The 20,809-nt window shown below is 33.0% G+C and overlaps 1 non-coding gene across 1 annotated transcript; it reads left to right on the top strand.

Annotated features, from left to right (window-relative positions):
- The first annotated feature begins 19,725 nt into the window (after positions 1-19,725).
- Positions 19,726-19,832, top strand: LOC142866018 (U6 spliceosomal RNA). The gene has a single exon (XR_012916091.1). It is a non-coding gene; the product is annotated as a U6 spliceosomal RNA (small nuclear RNA).
- The last annotated feature ends 977 nt before the right edge of the window (positions 19,833-20,809 follow it).

Raw genomic sequence — 20,809 nt, 5'->3', positions numbered from 1 at the left:
ATAAAACTAACAGGAGGAACATTGGAAATTATATAAATACATGGAAATTAAACTGTATGCTTCTGAATGACCAGTGGGGTCAATGAAGAGATTAAGCAGGAAATTTAAAATTTTCTCAAAATAAATGAAAATGAAAATACAACATATCAAAACCTATGGGATACAGCAAAAGCAATTATAAAAGGAAAGTTTATAGCAGTAAGTGCCTACATCAAAAAATGTAGAAAAGCTTAAAATAAACAATCTAATGATGCATCTTAAAGAACTAGAAAAACAAGAACAAACCAAACCCAAAATTAGTAGGTGAAAAAAAAATAAAGATCATAATAGAAATAAATTGAAACAAAAAAACCATGCAAAAGATCAATGAAACAAAATATTGTTTTTTAAAGATAAAATTAATACACCTTTAGCCACTCTAAGAAATAAAAGAGAGAAGACCCAAATAAAATCAGAGATAAAAAAGGAGACATTACAACTGACACTGAATAAATCCAAAAAATTATTAGAGATTAATGTGAACAACTATATTCCAATAAATTGAAAAACCTAGAAGAAATCAATAAATTCCTAGACACATACAACCTACCAAGATTAAACCAGGAAGAAATCAAAAGCCTGAATAAACCAATAACAAGTGATGAGATTAAGGTAGTAATAAAACATCTCCCCTCAAAGAAAAGCCCAGGACCCAACGGCTTCACTGCTGAATTCTACCAAGTGTTTAAAGAAGAACTAATACCAATCCTACCTAAACTATTGAAAAAAATTGAGGAGGAAGGACTACTCCCAAATTCATTTTATGAAACCTGTATCACCCTGATACCAAAACCAGACAAAGACACAAGAAAGAAAAGAAAACTATAGGCTAGTATATCTGACAAACACAGATGCAAAAATACTCAACAAAATACTAGGAAACCTTCAACAGTACTTTTAAAACATTACTCATGTTGATCAAGTAGGATTTACCTCAGGCTTGCAAGGATGATTCAACATATGCAAATCAATCAGTGTGATTCTTCATATCATCAGAATGAAAGACAAAAACTATATGATCATTTCAATAGATGTTGGAAAGGCATTCAATAAAATCCAAGAGCACTTCATGATAAAAATTCTCAAAAAATTGGATATAGAAGGAACTTAACATAATAAAAGCCATATATGACAGACCCACAGCTAGTGCCATACTGAGTGGGGAAAACTGAAAGCCTTCCCTCTAAGATCTGGAACAAGACAAGGATGCCCACTTTCACCACTGTTATTCAACATAGTACTGCAAGTTCTAGCTAGAGCGATCAGACAAGTGAAAGAAATAAAGGGCACCAAAATTGGAAAGGAAGAAGTCAAATTATCCTTGTCTGAAGATGAATCGATCATATATCTAGAGAAACCTAAAGACTCCACCAGAAAACCTTTTAGAACTGATAAACTAATTCAATAAAGTTGTAGGATGCAAAATCAGCATGCAAAAATCAGTAGCATTTCTAAATGCCAACAGTAAACAATATGGAAAGAAAACCAAGATGATAATCCCATTTATAATAGCTATAAATAAAATAAAATACCAGTAATAGATTTAACCAAAGAAGTGAAAGATCTCTATAATGAAAACTATAAAAGATTGGTGAAAGAAATTGAAGAGGACAAAAAAATTGGAAAGATATTTCCTGCTCATGGATTAGAATTGTTAAAATGCCCATGCTATCCAAAGTAATCTACAAATTCAATGCAATCCCCATCAAAATACCAATGACAGTCTTCATAAAAATAGAAGAAATAATCCTTAAATTTATAAGGAACCAAAAAAGATCTAGAATAGCCAAATCCATCCTAAGCAAAAGAGCAAAACTCAAGGCATCACATTACCTCACTTCAAATTATACTACAGAGCTGTAGTAACCCAAACAGCACGGTATTGGCATAAAAACAGACACACAGACCAATGGAACAGAATAGAGAACCCAGAAATATATTCACAGGTCTGTAGTGAACTTCAACAAAGGTGCCAAGAACATATAGTGGGGAAAGGACAATCTCTTCAATAAATGATGCTGGGAAAACTGGATATCTATATGCAGAAGAATGAAACTAGACCCTTATCTTTCTTTTTATGCAGAAATCAAATCCAAATGGATTAAAGACTGAAATATAAGACCGGAAGGTATGAAACTAGTAAGAAAAGACTTCGGGGAAATGCTTCAGGATATTGATCCAGACAAGGACTTCTTAAGCAATACCCCCAAAGCATAGGCAACCAAAGTAAAACTGGACAAAAGCTAAAAAGCTTCTGCATAGCAAAGGAAACAATCAACAAAGTGAAGACACAACCTCAGAATGGGAGAAAATATTTGCAAAATACCCATCTGACAAGGTATTAATAACTATATATGTAGCTCCAACAACTCAATAGGAAAAAAATCAAATAATCTGATTAAAAACTGGGCAAAGGATCTGAATAGACATTTCTCAAAAGAAGACATACAAATGGGCAAAAGGTATATAAAAAATGCTCAATATCATTAGTAATCAGAGAAATGCAAATTAAAACTACAATGAGATGTCCTCACTGCAGTTAATGTGGCTTTTATCAAAAAGGCAGTAGCAAATGCTGGCAAGGATATGGAGAATGGGAAACACTTGTACACTGTTGGTAGGAGTGTAAACACTATGGAGAACAGTATGGAAGTTCCTCAAAAAAATAAAGATAGAACTACTGTATGAACCAGCAATCCCACTGCTGGGTATATATTCAAAGGAGGGGACTTCAGTATGTTAATAGGAAAAAGATATCTGCGCTTCCATGTTTATTGCAGCACTTATTCACAAGAGCCAAGATTTGGAATGAACTTAAGTATTCATCAATGGACACGCTTGAAGCTCTGGCAGAGTGGGGGGGGGAAGCGGGCAGGGGCAAGATATGTAACCCTAACAATATTTGTACCCACAGAATTTGAGAATAAATAAATAAATAAAAAGAAATTATGATACATATATACAATGAAATATTATATGGTCTCACACACAAAAAATGAATTCCTGCCATTTGCAACAGCATGGAAGGAACTGAAAAACATGTTGAGTAAAATAAGCCAAGTACAGAAAGACAAATCTTGCATGTTCTAACTCATATGTGGGAGCTAAGAAAAACAGTTGATCTCATGGAGACAGAGAGTAGAATAATGGTTACCAGAGGCTGGGAAGGGTAGTGGGGAGATGGGAATGGTTAAGGGGTACAAAAATATAGTTAGATATTTAGATAGAATGAACACTATTTAATAGCACAACAAAGTAACTATAATCAACAATGTTAGGATATACATTAAAATAACTAAAAGAGTGGAATTAGAATGTTCCTAACAAAAAGAAATGCTAAATGCCTGAGGTGATGGATATCCCGATTACACTGGTTTGATTAATTCACATTGTATGCGCTTGTATCAAAACATCACATGTATCCTATAAAGATATACAGCTATAATGTACCTATAATAATTAACAATAAAAATTGTAAAAAATAAACTATATTATTAAAATTAATTTCTCCTATTTCTTTACTTTTTAATGTGAAAATATAATTGCATTTAAAATTACACAGGTGACTCACACTTACTTGTATTATGTTTATATTGAACAGTTTAGTTATACACTCGTAACAGAAAAGTCTACTTTCCCCAAATTACTGGAATGTTAATTCTCTTGTTTTCTTGTTTGTAGTGTCTACTGGATTTTCCATGGTTGATTATTCCATCCATATTTGTTAACTTTTGTTGTTAGCTTGTCTTAAGCCCCACCCCACCCCCCTTTTTCAGGAGGAATCTCTTGTGACCTGGGTTATTTCTCCAAAGAGTTCGCATTTGTTCCTGTCAGGCCATCCAGGCTGATTAGGGTGTCAAAGGCCCAGAACAAATGTTTGTGTTTATTTATTGGCTTGGTGAATCCTAGACTCTGAATTTGGGATAAGTAGACTGTACCTATGTGGGGCCCAGTAACAAGGTTTTAATTTATATCTAAAGATTTATTGTCATCTCTCTGGGTGGGTACATGGAGCATTTTATTTCCCACTCACTGGGATTACAGTCTTTCAAGTGTCTTAGCTTTATTGCTAGGTCTCAGTTCCCATGTCCAACCTAAAGTGAGTAAAGCTGTTGTCATTCATGCCTTTGTGGGCATTAAAATCAAGACCCTGCTATTACTGGGCTAGTAATATGTTCAGGGCTACAACAAAATAAGAGTGTACTCATGGAATTCCGACTCTCAGGAATTTCTTCAATTCTGGTTCCTGGAGAGTTCATAGTTTTTAAAGGTGAACTATATATTAAAATATGATATGTTTATCCAACATCACTGGATTTTTATAGTGAGAGAGTTTATGCACTAGCTGAGTGAGCCATTTTGCTGGAATCTGAAATCTATAACTAATTTCCTGTTGTTAGACATTAGATTATCTCCAGTTCTTCAATATGTAAAAAAAAAATGCTGTAGTAAACATCCTTACATGTGCATTTTTCACATGCATATTTCTTAAAGAGAATTCTTATCTTTTGCCTCTTATAGTTAAATTCCTGGAAATTTAATTGTTGAATCAGAAGATATGAACAAAAGACAATGTCTTATAGAAAAATGAGCAGACACATACATCAATGGGACAGAATAGAGTCCAGAAAGTGACCTACACAAGTATACCCAACTTATTTTTTTCATAAATGAATAAGCAATTCAATGGAGGAGAAATGATCTTTTCAGTAAATCACATTGGACAATTGGGTATCTGTGGACCAAAAAATCTTTTTTGTGGTTTTTTTATTTTTGGTTTATAATTGTTTTATTTCAAAATATTATGGGGGTACAAATGGTTTTGGTTACATGAATCGCTTTTGTAATGCTTGAGTCAGGGCTATAAGTGTACCTATCACCCAGATTGTGTTCATTGTACTTAACCTTGACTTAAACCTCACACCTTATACAAAAGGTAACTCAAAATGGATCAGAGGTCTAAATGTAAACTATAAAACTTTTATAAGAAAACACAAGAGAAAGCTTTTATGATTTGGGTTAGGCAAAGTTCTTAGGCATGATACCAAAGTTCAATCCATAAAGAAAACATGATAAATTGGTCTTTATCAAACATTTTAAACTTTTGCTCTGTGAGAGAATCTATTACGAGGATGAGAAGACAAACCACTCACTGTAATAAATATTATTAGTAACAAAATCACCTATCCAACATAGGGCTTGTACCCAGAATACATGAAAACTTTCTAAATTTAGAGGTAAGATAACAATGCCATTAGAGAGTAGACAAAAGACTTGACCAGGCATTTAAAGAGGATATACAGAGGGCAAAGGAACACATAAAATATGTTCACAATTATTAGCCATTAGGTAAATGCAAATTAAAGTCATGATAACAATATACATCTATCAGAATGGCTAAAATAGAAGATAGTGGCAATACCCAATACTGGTGAGATGGGAAACAACTGGATCTATCATACATTGCTGGTAGAAATGTGAAGTGGTACAACCCTCAGAAAACAGTCTGTCAGTTTCTTGTAAAATTATAGCATATACTTGCCAGAAGAACCAGCAGTCACAATCCTGGATGTTTATCCTACTGAATTGAAAACATTTATCCACACAAAAACCTGTACTCAAATGTTCATAGCAGTTTAATTTGTAATAGCACAAAACTGGAAAAAACTCAAATGTCCCTCAGTGGGTGAATGGATAAAGAAACTTGTTCAGCCATGTAATGGGAATACTATTCAGCCATGAAGAGAAATAAATTTTTGATACCTACAAAAGCTTGGATGAATCTCTAGGGTATTATGCTGAGTGGGGAAAACATCAATCTCATAAGGTTATGTACTTTGATTCCATTCATATAATATGTTCAAAGTTATAAAATTATAGTGTTGGAGAATGGATTAGTGGTTGTCAGGGGTTAGAGTTGGGGGAGATAGACTATAAAAGGGTATGATGACTGACTTTCTGTGGTAATGGAACACTGTTGTATCCTGATTATGGTGGCCATTACATGAATCTATACATATAAAATTTCATAGTACTATACACCAAAAACACAGGTAAGTCCATGTAAAAACTGAGAAATTGAAATAAGGTCTGTAGTTTAGTTGATAGTGTTATACCAGTGAAAATTTCCTAGTTCTGCTATTTTACTACGACTATATAAGATGTTATCATTGGGCAAAGGCAGGCAAATAAATCATAGGAATATTCGCAACTTTTTTTGTTTTTTAAATATTTATTTAGTTAGTTTTTTGATAATAGCACCTAACATGAAATCTACCTTCTTAACAGATTTTAAGTATATAATACAGTATTGTTATTACTATCTATAGGCCCAATGTAGTACAGTAGATCTCTAAAACTTATTCAACTTGCATCATTGAAATTTTATACATATTAATTAGCAACTCCTCATTTCCCACTTGCCTCTGGCAACCACCATTCTATCTTTGCTTCTATGAGTTTGACTATTTTGGGTACTTCATTTAAATGGAATCATTCCATTCTTGTCCTATTGTGTCTGGCTTATTTCACTTAGCAGATCTATGTTCATGCCCATCCATGTTGTCATGTATTGCAGGATTTTCTTCTTTTTTAAGGCTGAATAATATTTCACTGGATATATATACCATGTTTTCTTTATCTTTCATCTTTCTATGGAAATTTATGTTGTTTCCACATCTTGGCTAGTATGAATAGTGCTGCTATGAACATGGGTGTGCTAATATCTCCTCAAGATCTCAATTGTTTTGGATAAATTCCCGGAAGTGGGATTGTTGGATCATATAGTAGTTCTATTTTTAATTTTTTGAGGACCCTCATTACCATTTTCCATAATGGCTGCACCAATTTACCTCCCCACCAAAAGTGTACAAGGGTTCCAGTTTCTCCACATCTTCACCAACACTTGTTTTCTTTTTCTTTCTCTCTCTCTCCTTTTTCTTGATAATAGCCATCCTGACAGGTGTGAGGTGATATTTCATTGTGGTTTTGATTTTCACTTCTCTAATAGTGATTTTGAACATCTTTTAAAATCAGCTATTGGCCATTTGTATGTCTACTTTGGAAAAATGTCTATTCCAGTGTTCATCCCATTTTAAAATCATGTTATTAGTTTTCTTGCTGTTTAAGTTGTAGGAGTTCCTTACGTATTTTGGAAATTAACCTTTTATCAGATATATGGTTTGCAAATATTTTCTTCTATTCCATAGGTTGCCTTTTTACTCTGTTGATTGTTTTCTTTGCTGTGAAGAAGCTTTTTAGTTTGACAGAGTCCCACATACTTAATTTTGCAACTTCTTGTGAGCCATAAATTATTTCAAAGTAAAAAGTTTTAAAAATGTATGAACATTTCTAAAACTATTGATGTACCTTGCCAGATTATCCTTTAAAATGATTATGTTCATTTTCTCCCATTTTAAGAGTTCTATTTCTCTCTATCCATTTATCCTACTTCATATGCTTTATATACTTACCACTTTTTGAAATAATGTTATTGATTTTGCCTGTATGTTCCTTTTTATGTTCTTTCCTGAGCTTCTTTGAAGGATAATTGGTATACAAAAACTGCACATAATTAATATTTATAATTTGGTGAATTTGGACACATGTTTACACTCATGTTATCATCACTACAATCTAATTGACAAATATCCATCACTTTCATAAGTTTCCTTTTGTCCTTTTGTTGGTGATTTTTTCTTTTTTGGATAATGAGAACACATAACATGAGAGCCACCTTCTTAACAAATTTTTAAGTACGTGATACCTTATTATTAACTATAGGCACTATGATAGAAAATCTCTGGAACTTCCTCATCTTGTATGACTGTAACTTCATACATGCTATTATTTGTAAATCTGATTACTCTCTTTTTTTGTGAGGGTAGGGATAGTCTCATTTATCTCCATGTTCTTAGTGACCCACAATTGTACCTGGCATAAAGTTGATCATAAATAATTATATTTTGAATGAATGCATGAATGTAGGTAAAATACCTTCTTAATTTCTTTCAATGTTTGTGAGATTGAAACAACTTCATATGTTTATTGGACATTTGTAATTTTTCTTTTGTTAATTTCCCACTAATTTGATTTACCCATTTTTTTTCTTTTGGGGGAGATATTTACTTTAAAAATATTTATATCTAAATCTATTTTCCTTTGTCATTTCTAAGATATTTCCCTGGCTTTAATTTTGCTTTTTCATTCTACTAATTATTTCTTATAGCTTATGAAAATGAATATTTGGAAGTTAAATATGCCATTTTAAAAATAGTTTCTCTCTTAATTTGTATGCTTAGAAAAAGCCACTAGATCTAAGATAATATACTTTTTAATAGAATTATAGGTTCTATTTAAAAATACAATCATTTATTTACCTGTAATTTATTTTGGAGTTAGAGAGTAACTTATTTTTCCCTAATAGTGCTTCTTCAGCACAATGTATTGCCGTATCTTTTCTGTCTTTATTGGTTCAGTTTATATTAGTATAACCAATTCTTAAATATTTAATATGGTTAAATATTAAAAAATTTCCCCTGGAATTTTTGCCCTGTTTCTCTTTTTTGTCTATTCCCATAATACTACTACAGTGTTTTAACTACTCTAGAGCACATTATGATATCTGGTTAGGCAAGTCCTACTTTTAAAATGTTTCTTTCTTATTCCTACTTTTTTTATTGGTCTAAATGAACATCTTACAAAGTTTAAAATAAAAATCCCTGGCTTTTTGATGTTACATTTGATTTAGAGAATACTTTAAAGAACGTTGGCATCTTAAAAATATTTAGTCTTTCTAACCAACAACATAATCTGTCTCTCTTTGATTTATTTAAGTGTGTTTTATGGTATTTAGTCAAGTTTTATAGTTTTCTACCTATGGGCCTTGCACATTTTTCATCCAGTTTATTTACTTTTAGGTACTTTATGTTTTATTGTTAAATCTGAAGACAATATATTTTCCATTATACCTTCTAACTAGATTTCCTGCTCTGTTTGAAATTTTATTTGTATATTTCTTATATAACTCTCTTACCAATATTTCAATAATTCAAATATTTTTAAATTGTTATTGTGATTGTTATAGGACATGTAATGCTATCATTTTAAATCAATGATAGCATTGCCTATTCCTTTTCTGTATTTATAACCTATTCATTTCTCTGGTCTTATATCTTAAGTAATGTTAAATTAAAGTCATAAGCATCATCACATTTCTCATATCTCTGATTCTAGTGGGAAAGCATATATTGCTTTACTAGCTAGCATAATGCTATCAGTATGAGAAATATATTAATATAAACCATCACGTTTTAAACCTACCTGTATATTTCTAATTTAATGAGTTTTGGTTTTTTGCTTAATTTTCAAAGCATGAATGGACCTTGCTTTTCATCAATTGCCTTTTAAACCTCCTATTGATTTATCATATTTTTGTCTGACTTCATAAAGTGATTCACAACCATTCTTATATCGAACTACATTATATTTTAAGAAGAAAGCATATGACACATAATGGTATTTTTAAACATATTGCTGGATTCAGTTTGTAAGTACCTTTTTATAATTTGTTTAGCTGTGTTAATTAGGGGTATTCATTAACTTATTTTGCTCATATTTGTTAAATTTTCTATTATACTTATTTTTCTGCCTAAAAGGTTTGGTAAACTTCCCCCAACCACCCTTTTCATTAGTCATCTTGAAAATTTAAGAGTCCTTCCACCACCTACTTGTTTTTCTCCAAATGCATTCCAAATTGTCTAGTCCTTTTATTCCAGTGGAAGGGCTTGGAATTGAAATCTTGGGTTACATGGCAATCTAACCTAGAGCAGGACCATCACTTCTGGCTTCTAGATTATATATGTCTACTGACAGAGGCTAAGATGTTACTGGCTTTTTGTGGTAACCACCTAATGGTGTTGACTTTTTTTGGTTTTGCAATTATTAAAAACCCTGAGTCTTTCTCACAAATTTCTGTTTAGCCAGCTGAAAATTTTTCTAGGTGGTTTACTAAGTCCACTGACAGACCTTCATACTAATTTCTCTTGAATTTCATCTCATTAGATTAAGACCATTATTTTACTTTATTTTATTTTATTTATTTTAGCATATTATGGGGGTACAAGTGTTAAGGTTACATATATTGCCCATGCCCCTCTCGAGTAAGAGCTTCAAGTGTGTCTATCCCCCAAACGTTGCACATCTTACTCGTTGTGGTTGTATAATACCCATCCCTTCCTCCCCCCTCCCACCCTCCTGACACCCGATAAATGTTATTCCTATGTGTCCACTTAGGTGTTGATCCGTTAATACCAATTTGCTGGTGAGTACATGTGAAGACCATTATTTTAGCCTATTTTCATTCTTTTTGAATCCTAAGTCTGTCATCAGTAAAGCTGCTGTCCTTGGTTTCATGCCATTCACAAATGGAACATTTATTTGCTACACCTTCCTCTTTATCACTACTGCAATTGCAGTTTTGAATAGACATGAAGTCAGAGCCTCTAGCTAGACACTAAAATCTCCATCCAGACAGGTATATATACCTATTAATCATTTGGTAAGATCATTCAAATAGTTATACATTAGAGTTTATTCTTTCACCAAATAATTATTGAACACCTACACTCAGCCAGGCACTGTGGTAGCTACTGGGGATACAACTAACAAAACTTGTTTTCCTTTCCCTAGGATTCAGAGAAAACAGACAAGTAAAGAAATAAGATCAATCCAATATGGTATTTGTTATGAGAGAGAAGTGTAAAAAGCTTTCAAGTCTCAAAACAGACTTAGGGCAAAAAATAATAGATAATTATTTTCCTAAATCTCATCGATCCAAGTATATCTGGTCTGTGGTGGGTGCTGTGACGGACTTCTGAGATTCTGGTTTAGAAATCAAATATTAATTCCCTCAGCTTCTGGGAGTGGTGCCTGCAGGAAGTCCATGGCTTCTCTCTATAAAGATGCCTCTGCTGAGGAGAGCCAATTTATTCAAGATAGTGCCTCCTTTCCAGGTACCCTACCTCCAATGATTGATTAAGGAAAAGATATAAGGGCCTGACCCCTTGCCCAAATTGTAAAAATTCTAGAGAGTCATTCTAGTTTCAGAATTCCCAGTACTGTCAGCTAAGGCTTCCCTTGAGGCCACTTTGTAGTCCAACTTCTCTCTGCCCATTGATGCTTTCTTCCCTTCTATTTTCTTCTATAGATGTTTACCCCAATGGGGTCATGCTAATCTCTGTCTCAGATCTGCTTCCTAGGGAACCCCACTTATGACACAGTCATACTGATTATTTTGGTCTTCGCATACCTTACTTCTTATCTATTTCTGAATTGATTTAGGATCACAGGTGGGTGAGTGGTGGTGGTGTTTTTGGTTTCAATTTCTTAAAATGCCAACAGTAGAAACCCAAGATTTATTTATAAATGGTAAAGACTTTGTAACTGAATCAATTATGAAATATTTTGTACTTCCAACAATATAAAAATAAACATATATTAGGTTAATTATTGCAGTGTTATTTACAGTAGTACAATATTGGAAACAACTACATGCCCATCCATGGCAGATGGCTGAATTAACCATGTATAGTACAGCTATACAATGGAGTACTATGAAGTTGTAGAAAAGAATGAGGATTTTGTGTTCTTACCTCAAATAAATAAATAGGTATGGTAACACATATGTAAATTAGCTTGATTTAGGCATTCCACATGTATACATATTTCAAAACATCATGTTGTGCACTATAAATATATACCATTTTTATTTGTCAAATAAATATGAACAAGAAAGACATATTTTAAAAAGAATTAGCAAAAAACACTGTAAGAAGGCATCAGACAAATAAAAGTTGGGAATCATTCTATAAAACAACAGGTCTTTCCTATGAAAAACTCTTCCACATAAAAGCAGACCAAGGAGACATGACCACCAAATGCAGTAGTGATGATGGACAACTTCCTGGACCATGGGGGAAAACAATAAAAAGAATGCTATTATAACAGTTGGAAAATTCGAATATGGATGATATATTAGATAATATTTCATGAGTATTGACGTTCCATATTTTGATGATAATACTGTTAAGAGAATGTCTTTTTTCTTAAGATATACATACTAATATATTGAGGAGTAAAGATCATGTTGCTGGCAAATGATTAAACTCACTATCTCAGCAAAACTAACAATAATAGTATTTATTACATTATAGAAATGCATAATAAATAAATATGGTAAATAATTTTAAATGTTACAAAATATATTTAAATAGATTATGTTATTTATATTATCAAATGTAATATTTATTACTTTATTATATAGAGAGAGTAAGTGCAAAGGGGGAGTAAATATGGCAAAATGTTAATAGCTAATAGATTTGAGTGAAGGATATTTGGAAATTCATTATCTTACTCTTGCAAAACTTATGTAAGTTTGAAGTTGTTTTCAAAATAAAAAGAATTTAAAAAATGCTTCAGTAATACATATTTATCTGTAATTTAATATTTAAAATGTTTTTCATAAATTTTTCCAGTGCTTTTCGAAGCACAACAGAACACTATGCCTGAGACTTAATTTATTCTGTAATAATTGGCACATACTTGGTATCTCTAAAGAACTAGAAAAATAATTTGTGCCCAATATACACTAATTGGCTAAATTTTGTGACTCATGCATGCATCCTTGGATTGTGAGCTCAACCAAGGGTTATTCTTCAAGCCTATATGCGTAACTGGTGCCAAACTAAAAAAAAAATACATTTATCTCTAAATTGGGGCTTACTTGCTTTGATGAATAATTTTACTTTTACTACATTTTTTCAATTAGTGATGAAAGATTAGAGAGGAGCTGTTAGTTGGCATTGGCCATAATTATTTTTAAATTAATTTACAGAATAAATTCCAGATAAATTTGAAAGATTACATGGATTTCTAAAAAATTAATTTAGTCTCCATTAACCAAGATGCTTTAAATTATAGACCTGGATGAATCAAATCATTTCTTTACCATCTACAGAAGCCTTTCAAAAATGCTCTGAAGTGTTAGTATGTATTGTATCTTAAGTGTACACACATAAATTTATATAACTGTAAGTTATGTAAAGTGTCTTTTTATACTATCGATCAAAATTTTAAGATATACTTAGATACTGATGACTAATGGAACAAACTGAAACTCCTTGCTGGGAAAAAAATATTGCTATATAAACTTTCACAGCAAAATCACAAGAATAGATACTCATATGTAAAATATCTTAGATAGCTTTTACAAATATGCTTTCTTGGATTTACAAGTACAGATGATGGAATAGATCTACTTTTCCCTATTCCTCCCACTAAATTCAACTGAAAAATCTAGACATTATATATAAAACAAACATAATGAGACTCTAAAGGAATGAAAGAAGAAGGACAATCTGCTAGGAATCTGAGGACCTCAGGAATGGCATTGGAAGTGAGTTCCTTGGCTTTTCTTTTTGACTCATATATCCCAGAGTTGGAGCTGAGGAAGCTGACAACCCTGAAGCACCAATGGGTACAGAGAAAAAACATACCAGCATGGATTATTCCCACAGTGTCACTCTTAAGTAATTTAGATGCTTTAGATGATGAGTTTTTGAACTTTTAAGCTGACAACACTTAGATGAGATTTTAGACTTGAGTTAATGCTGTAATGAGTTGAGACTTTTAAACATCTTCGAATAGGGTGAATGCATTTTGCATGTGGAATAGGCAGGCATGCATCTTGTCAGCCAGAGTGTGGACTATGGGAGACAGAATAATGGCCCCACAAAGATGTTCATATTTTAATGCACAGAACTTGTTAATATATCACCTTTTATGGCAAAAGGGACTTTGAGGAGGTAGTTAAATTAAGAAATTTGAAATGAGTATATTCTGGATTTTCTGAGTGGGCCCAATGTAATCACAATGGGTGCTTATAAGGGAAAGAGTATAATGAGAAGAAAATTATGAAATATAAAACAGATAATAGATAAAATAAACAAAAGCTAGTTTTTAAAAAAGTATAAATAAAATTGGCAAACCTCTAGCAAAACTAACAAAGAAAAAATATAGAATGTATAAATTACCAATATCAAGAATGATAGTGGGTGACACTACAGACTTTGCCAACATCACAAGGATAGCAAGGGAATACAACAAATAAGTGTACACACATATATTTGACAGATTAGATAGAATAGACCTCCTCTCTCTCATAAAACACAAACTTCCACAACTCACTCAATATGAAATAGGTAATTTGAATAGCACTATATAAATAATAAGGAAACTGAATTAGTAGTCAAACAACTTAACACAAAGAAAATTCCAAGACCCCATAGCTTCAGTGAAGAATTCTACCCAGCATTTAAAGGACAATTAATGGCAATTCTGTATGATCTCTTTCCAAAAACAGAAAACAAAAGAACACTTTCCAGTTCATTTTATGAAACTAGTATTGCTCTGACAACAAAGCAAGACAAGGACAATATCAAAGGGGAAAAAAATACTACACACCAATATCCCTCCTGAATATAGACACAAAATCGTTAACAATATGTCACCAAATCAAAGTCAAAACGTATAAAGAGAATTATACCCCATAACCAAGTGGGATTTATTCCAGGGATGCAAAGGCTGGTTCAATACTAAAAAATCAACCAATGTGCTTAGGCCAAAGAAGGAAAATCACATGATTACATCAATCATTGCAGAAAGAACATTTGACAAAAGTCAATACCCACTTATGATAAAAACTCTCAGAATAAATAGCAATAGAGGTGAATTTTTCCAACTTGATGATTAGTACCTACCTAAAACCTACAGCTAACATTATGCTGAATGGCAAAAGACTAAATGCTTTTCTCTTAAGATTAGGAAAAAGGCAGGCTATGTAGGATGGAATGGGAATAACTAAAGGAATAAGATTAGCTGTACTAGCTTCAACTAGTATGTCCAAGTTGGGGTTGAGGGTCTTGGTATGAAATGAAGTTATGTTGGAATCAAGGGGAAGGAATCAGGAAGGGGAATGTGTAGCAAAAAAAAGGAGCATTTAGATGAGAATGGTAATGATCAAGTTTAGGATTTCTGTAGTTAGGTGTCTAGCTCCTGTTTTTGGTTTTAATTATGACCTACTGGCCTCTTGGGTTTTGTCAAGGGGAAAATACTATGAGGGAGTACAATGCATCAAATCCTATGACTGTTCTGAGGTGTCAGGAGAGGTAGGTGGCCCTCAAGAGAAGAAAATGGTTTAAAAACCCAAGTACCATGTTTATCACTTCTAGGAAAAAAGTTGATCAGGGAATCATATCAGTTTTCTAGACAGATATATGCCTACAGTAGAGAAAGGCAGTCCTGCACTCATGCTAAATCAGATAGCTTCTCCTATGTTCATTTGTCCTAATTCTCATCAGACCAAGCAAATTGAAACTTGTTTTTTGAATGGTACTTAGAGAAAGCACTGAGCAAATGCCTAATTTCAGTTATCTTGTCAAGTATAATTTATTCATTGTAAATCAAAACATGGGACATATGGCTTGTAATCAGTTTTCTATAATTTTGGTTAATCAATTTTTTACATAATGAAGATTCTGTACATAGAAATATGAAGATAAGCTCCTGAATTTGTGTGCTTTCTCCAAGGCCCTGATCCCTGCCTAATACCTATAGTAGGCTTTTTTTTTTCTTTAATATGCCTTTATAACAGCACCACTGTTAAGAACCTTTACATTTATATGACTTACACTAGATTGCTTCATCTTTGCTTTAAAAATCATTTCTCATTCAATATAATTTCTCCCCTAAAAGTTTGCTTTGTGGAAATGCCCAAATGTTTCATTGCATGTGACTTTTTTTCTCCATAGAAACACCAACTCACTGTGAAAATAAGCATTGCCTTGTATACTCTGAGAATCTAAAAGAACTTTGGGAGAAGTCTTAAAAATGTTTCTATCATAGTTCTCTACTCCCCTTTTAAAGAAATCTTGTAAAATATATAGGGAAACGTTAATGAGGTAGGCTTACTTTTATAATACTGGGAGGGGAAATAAGAATTGGGTCTCTAAGTACCATTTTCTAAGACCCTGATAAGAAGACAGAGAGGGCTTTAAGATAGATTCATAGAGAGTAGAAGCAATCTGTCTAAATCCCTTCTTTACAGGCAGAGTCATTGAGACAAGTAGAGAGGCCTTCAAGTCAGAGTACTATAGAGACTGGTTGGGGACTGTCAGTGTCTGAGTCTTTTATTTTTCTACATATGAAGCCAGAGAGCAATCTTTGCCTTCTTGCCTGGTAATGAAATGCCACTTAATGAAGTAAATTAGGTACAAGTGGTGCTAAGGCATTTTTCTTGTAGTTCTTTGCATTTTTAGAAGAACCAGTATCTTAGTTTAAGAAGTCAAATAATTTTTACTAGCAACAATTGTTGGTGGCCCTTCTACTCCTTCCCTATTACAATCGAATGTTTTTTCTTGTTCTATCAATAGCAGTCCTTGCACGTGTACTCTTAACTTCATCCTTTTTTTCCCTCCTCAAGGACATGATTTCATGAGCCCTCCTTTTTCTCTTCTGCTACTTCAGATTCATCTTCTCTATTGGATCATTCATCACCATTCAAACATGCTCTAGCCTCTCTCATGATTGAAAAAAATGTTAAATTTCATCTTGGTCTACATCTACTTACAAGTACAACTCTCTCTTCTTCATCACAGCCAACCATTCCCAAAATGATGTTTATAGATAACGTGTTTATTTTGTAACTTTCCATTCATAATTTATAATTACTTAAATCTATTATGAATTATTTGAGGCAGAAAAATCTATTTATAACCTATGAAGCATATTAAAATGAGCACCTATAAAATCATATAACCTAAAAACTAGAATATTATTAACCAAGAACCACCATGAGCTCTTTCCCATTTTATGAACGTCTCCCCAAACAACTACCACTACCCTGAATTTTGTATTAGTCTTTCTCTTTGTATAATTGTTAAGCTTCTTTCATTTTTGAACCTTATGAAAATGGTATAACCTATAAGGTGTTTTTGACTTCTTCTTGACTCAATATTTTATTTCTATAAGTGATTCACTTTGTTAGATAGACTTGTATTTACCGCTATATAACCTCTCATTGGGTAAATAATTAAAATTTATTTTTCCTTAGCCTTCAGTTGTTTATAATTTTGTGGTGTTTAAAAATAATGCTGTAATCATTCTTGAGCTTGACTTCTGACGCACATATTGCCAAATTATTTTCTAATGTGGTTATAATAGTTTGGATTTCTACTATCAGGGAATAAGCATTATACTTAATTCACATCCCCACCAACACTTCACATTGTCATATATGGCGAGATTGCCTAGCTATTCAGCAAACCTCCTTTCTCATCTTCTTGGGCACATGGCTAAACTGTATGTCTCAGCCTCCCTTTTAAGTTAAGTATGGCCATGAAGAGGGAGTTTCATAATGATATATCTACCAAGAAAAAAACATACATATATGTACATATACATATATATATATATGTATATATAAATGTATATAAGCAAAAACTGGAAGAACTAAATGAAGATATACATAAATTCACAATATAGTAGGTGATATAAACCTATTTTAACTGGTAAAATAATCAAAGAGTGAGGATATAAAGGATTCAAAACATAAAATTCACAAAACATACCTAGTTTACATACCTAGAACACTGCTTCCAACAATTGTGACATACACATCCTCTTTTGCTAACAATAAATATATACCATTTTTTAAAACATTCTGGATCATAAAGCAAATCGGCCTAAATAATATAACCAATTTATTAAATATAAATGTTATCTTTTGGGGGTTTTATTAATTTTTCTTCTCATTGTGGTCAAGTTTCTGCCCACACCACTTAACTACAATGACTTTTTAGGAAGTTGCCATATCTTTCACATGGTTAAATCCAATAAACTCTGTTCAGTTCACCCTTTACTCGACTTACTGGGAGCATAGGTCAATTAGCCTCTTCCTCCCTCTTAAAATATCTTCCCTTAACTTTTGTGACATCATACTTGATTTTTCCCCCTACCTTTCTGCCTACTTCTTCATCCCTTTATGGCTACTCTTTCCTCCAAGCAAACTTGAAATACTGGTAGTTCTTAGGTCTTAGTCCTGACCCACTTTCTATGAATCAGGTTCCAGACCTTTAATACTTCATGTATTCTGATGTCAAATAAGTTCACTTCTGAAGTCTAAGCCAATGTATCCAACTGGCTACTTGACATATTTATTTAGATATCTCAAATATCTAAATATGCACAAAACTAAACTCTTTATTCCCACTCCTAGCCAATCACTCTGTCTTCTCTCTTTTCCTCTCAATAAGTTATACTAGTGCTTTCTCATTTTCTCATACCAGAAATCCAGGGGGCATTCTTGAAGCAATCTGCTTTTCCTCTCTCCCCATTTAATTTATCCTCAAATTCTGTTGCTGCTACTTCCAAAATATAGCTCAAATCCAAAACATTCTCTCCACTTTCATCGTCTCTCTCTTGACTACTGCCAGTGTCCTATTTTCAATTTTTGTGTCCAAATCCAATTTTCTCCCCAAATCTAGTCTTGTTCCTCTCAAATGTATTCCCCACAGAACAACAATGATTTCATTAAATTGCAAATCTGATCATTTTGCTCTTTTGTTTAAATTTGTCAGTGGCTTAACATTGCTCTTAAAGAACACGGTCCTCCAAATGGCTTACATTGCATGATCTGCCTCTTTCCTACTGCTCTATTTCTTCCCTCATTATGCTGCAGTTACACTGATATTCTAAGTTTCTTTCTGCCTCAGGGCCTTTGTACATTCTGTTCTCTATCCTTGGTATACCCTTCACACCACTCTTTTCTTAAGTAACTCTCGCTCATCCTTCAGAACCAAGCTTAAATGCCACTTTCTCAAAAAGGGTTTCCTTTAGTCCTCATGCTAAATTAGTTTGCTCTGATATACACTCTCATAAAACTCTTTGCATTTTACTATTAGTGCTCAATACTTAGTGTTGTTTATAAATATGAACCCTAAAGACAAGGTCCATAAATTCAGGAACCATGACTCTTTTGTTTACCACCATCTGTTTCAGCTTGAACAGTGCCTAGCAGGTACTCAGATATATTTTCTAAATAAATAAACTCTTAGTTTTTAATTTGGGTGAGTCTAAGAAAAGGGAAGTTAAGTGCATTGTTCACATCTAACAAAATGTGTATGAAAAAAACTGATGTCTCCAACACTGAGAAAAATCACTCAGGAATAATGGAATAATTAGATAAAGTCTATTTATTTAAATTTAATTTTCTCCTTAGGCAAAATATATTTTTTCCTAATCTGTCAAATTTAATACCCAAAGGTCTCAAATCCAGATAGTCCAAAAACAATGAATATTAAACTGTAGGTCTGATTCAACAAGACATGACTGTACATAATCAGTAATGAACATGCTATTCATTAATGCAGAGTTTGTGATAATTGAGGTGAGTAGGCTGAAATTACCTTTATCTGTTAAAATAAAATAATTTCTGTTAATAAGATTTCAAGTGAAATGCTTGAGGCACATAGAGCACCCACCCTGTTTTCAAGAAATTAGTATGCACCTATTATACTATATAAAAAATGACTGCCTTTATTGCATATCATCCTGTTTATTATAAAAAGTTTAGTGCTCACTTCGGCAGCACATATACTAAAATTGGAATGATACAGAGAAGATTAGCATGGCCCCTGCGCAAGGATGACACGCAAATTCGTGAAGCGTTCCATATTTTTTTCAACCTCTGTGGAAAGCAATATGGAGATATCTTAAAGCGATACAAGTGATTCTACCATTTGATCCAGCAATCCCATTGCTGGGCATCTACCCAAAAGATCCAATGACACTCTACAAAAAAGACACCTGCACTCGAATGTTTATAGCAGCACAATTCATAATTGCAAGGCTGTGGAAACAGCCCAAGTGTCCATCAATCCAAGAATGGATTAATAAAATGTGGTATATGTATACCATGGAGTACCATTCAGCTCTAAGAAACAATGGTGACATAGCACATCTTATATTTTCCTGGTTAGAGCTGGAACCCATACTATTAAGTGAAGTTTCCCAAGAATGGAAAAACAAGCACCACATATACTCACCAGCAAATTGGTATTAACTGAACAGCACCTAAGTGGTCACATAGGTACTACAGTAATAGGATATTGGGCAGGGGGGAGGGGGGAGGGGGGCGGGTATATACATACATAATGAGTGAGATGTGCACCATCTAGGGGATAGTCATGATGGAGACTCAGACTTGTGGGGGGAGGGGGGGAAATTGGCATTTATTGAAACCTTAAAATCTGTACCCCCATAATATGCCAAAATAAAAAAAAAAGTTTAAATACATAGAAGTTTAGAAAAGAAAATAAACAAATGAGTTATTCCATAACCAAGAGAATGCTTTTTACAGTTTGCTAAACTTCTTTTCAATTTCATGTGTAATTATGTGTACATATGTATGTCTAAGAACCCAGTGTTCCTCAAACCTGCATGCATATTGGAATCATCTAGGCAGCTTTTTTAAAGTACCAAAGGCAAGAACCCACCTCAGACCAATTTAATCAGAATCTCCATGGGTGACATCCCCAGAGATTTATGTTTTTTTAAGTTCTTAAATTAATCCTAATGCTACATTATGCTAGACATTGTTTATTGTTGTTGTTGTTGTTGTCGTTGTTCTGTCTTTTGTGTTTTTAAAAGTAGGATC

This window comes from Microcebus murinus, chromosome X (assembly GCF_040939455.1).
Source record: "Microcebus murinus isolate Inina chromosome X, M.murinus_Inina_mat1.0, whole genome shotgun sequence".
Classification (NCBI taxonomy): domain Eukaryota; kingdom Metazoa; phylum Chordata; class Mammalia; order Primates; family Cheirogaleidae; genus Microcebus; species Microcebus murinus.
This window is presented reverse-complemented; position numbering and strand designations above follow the sequence as displayed.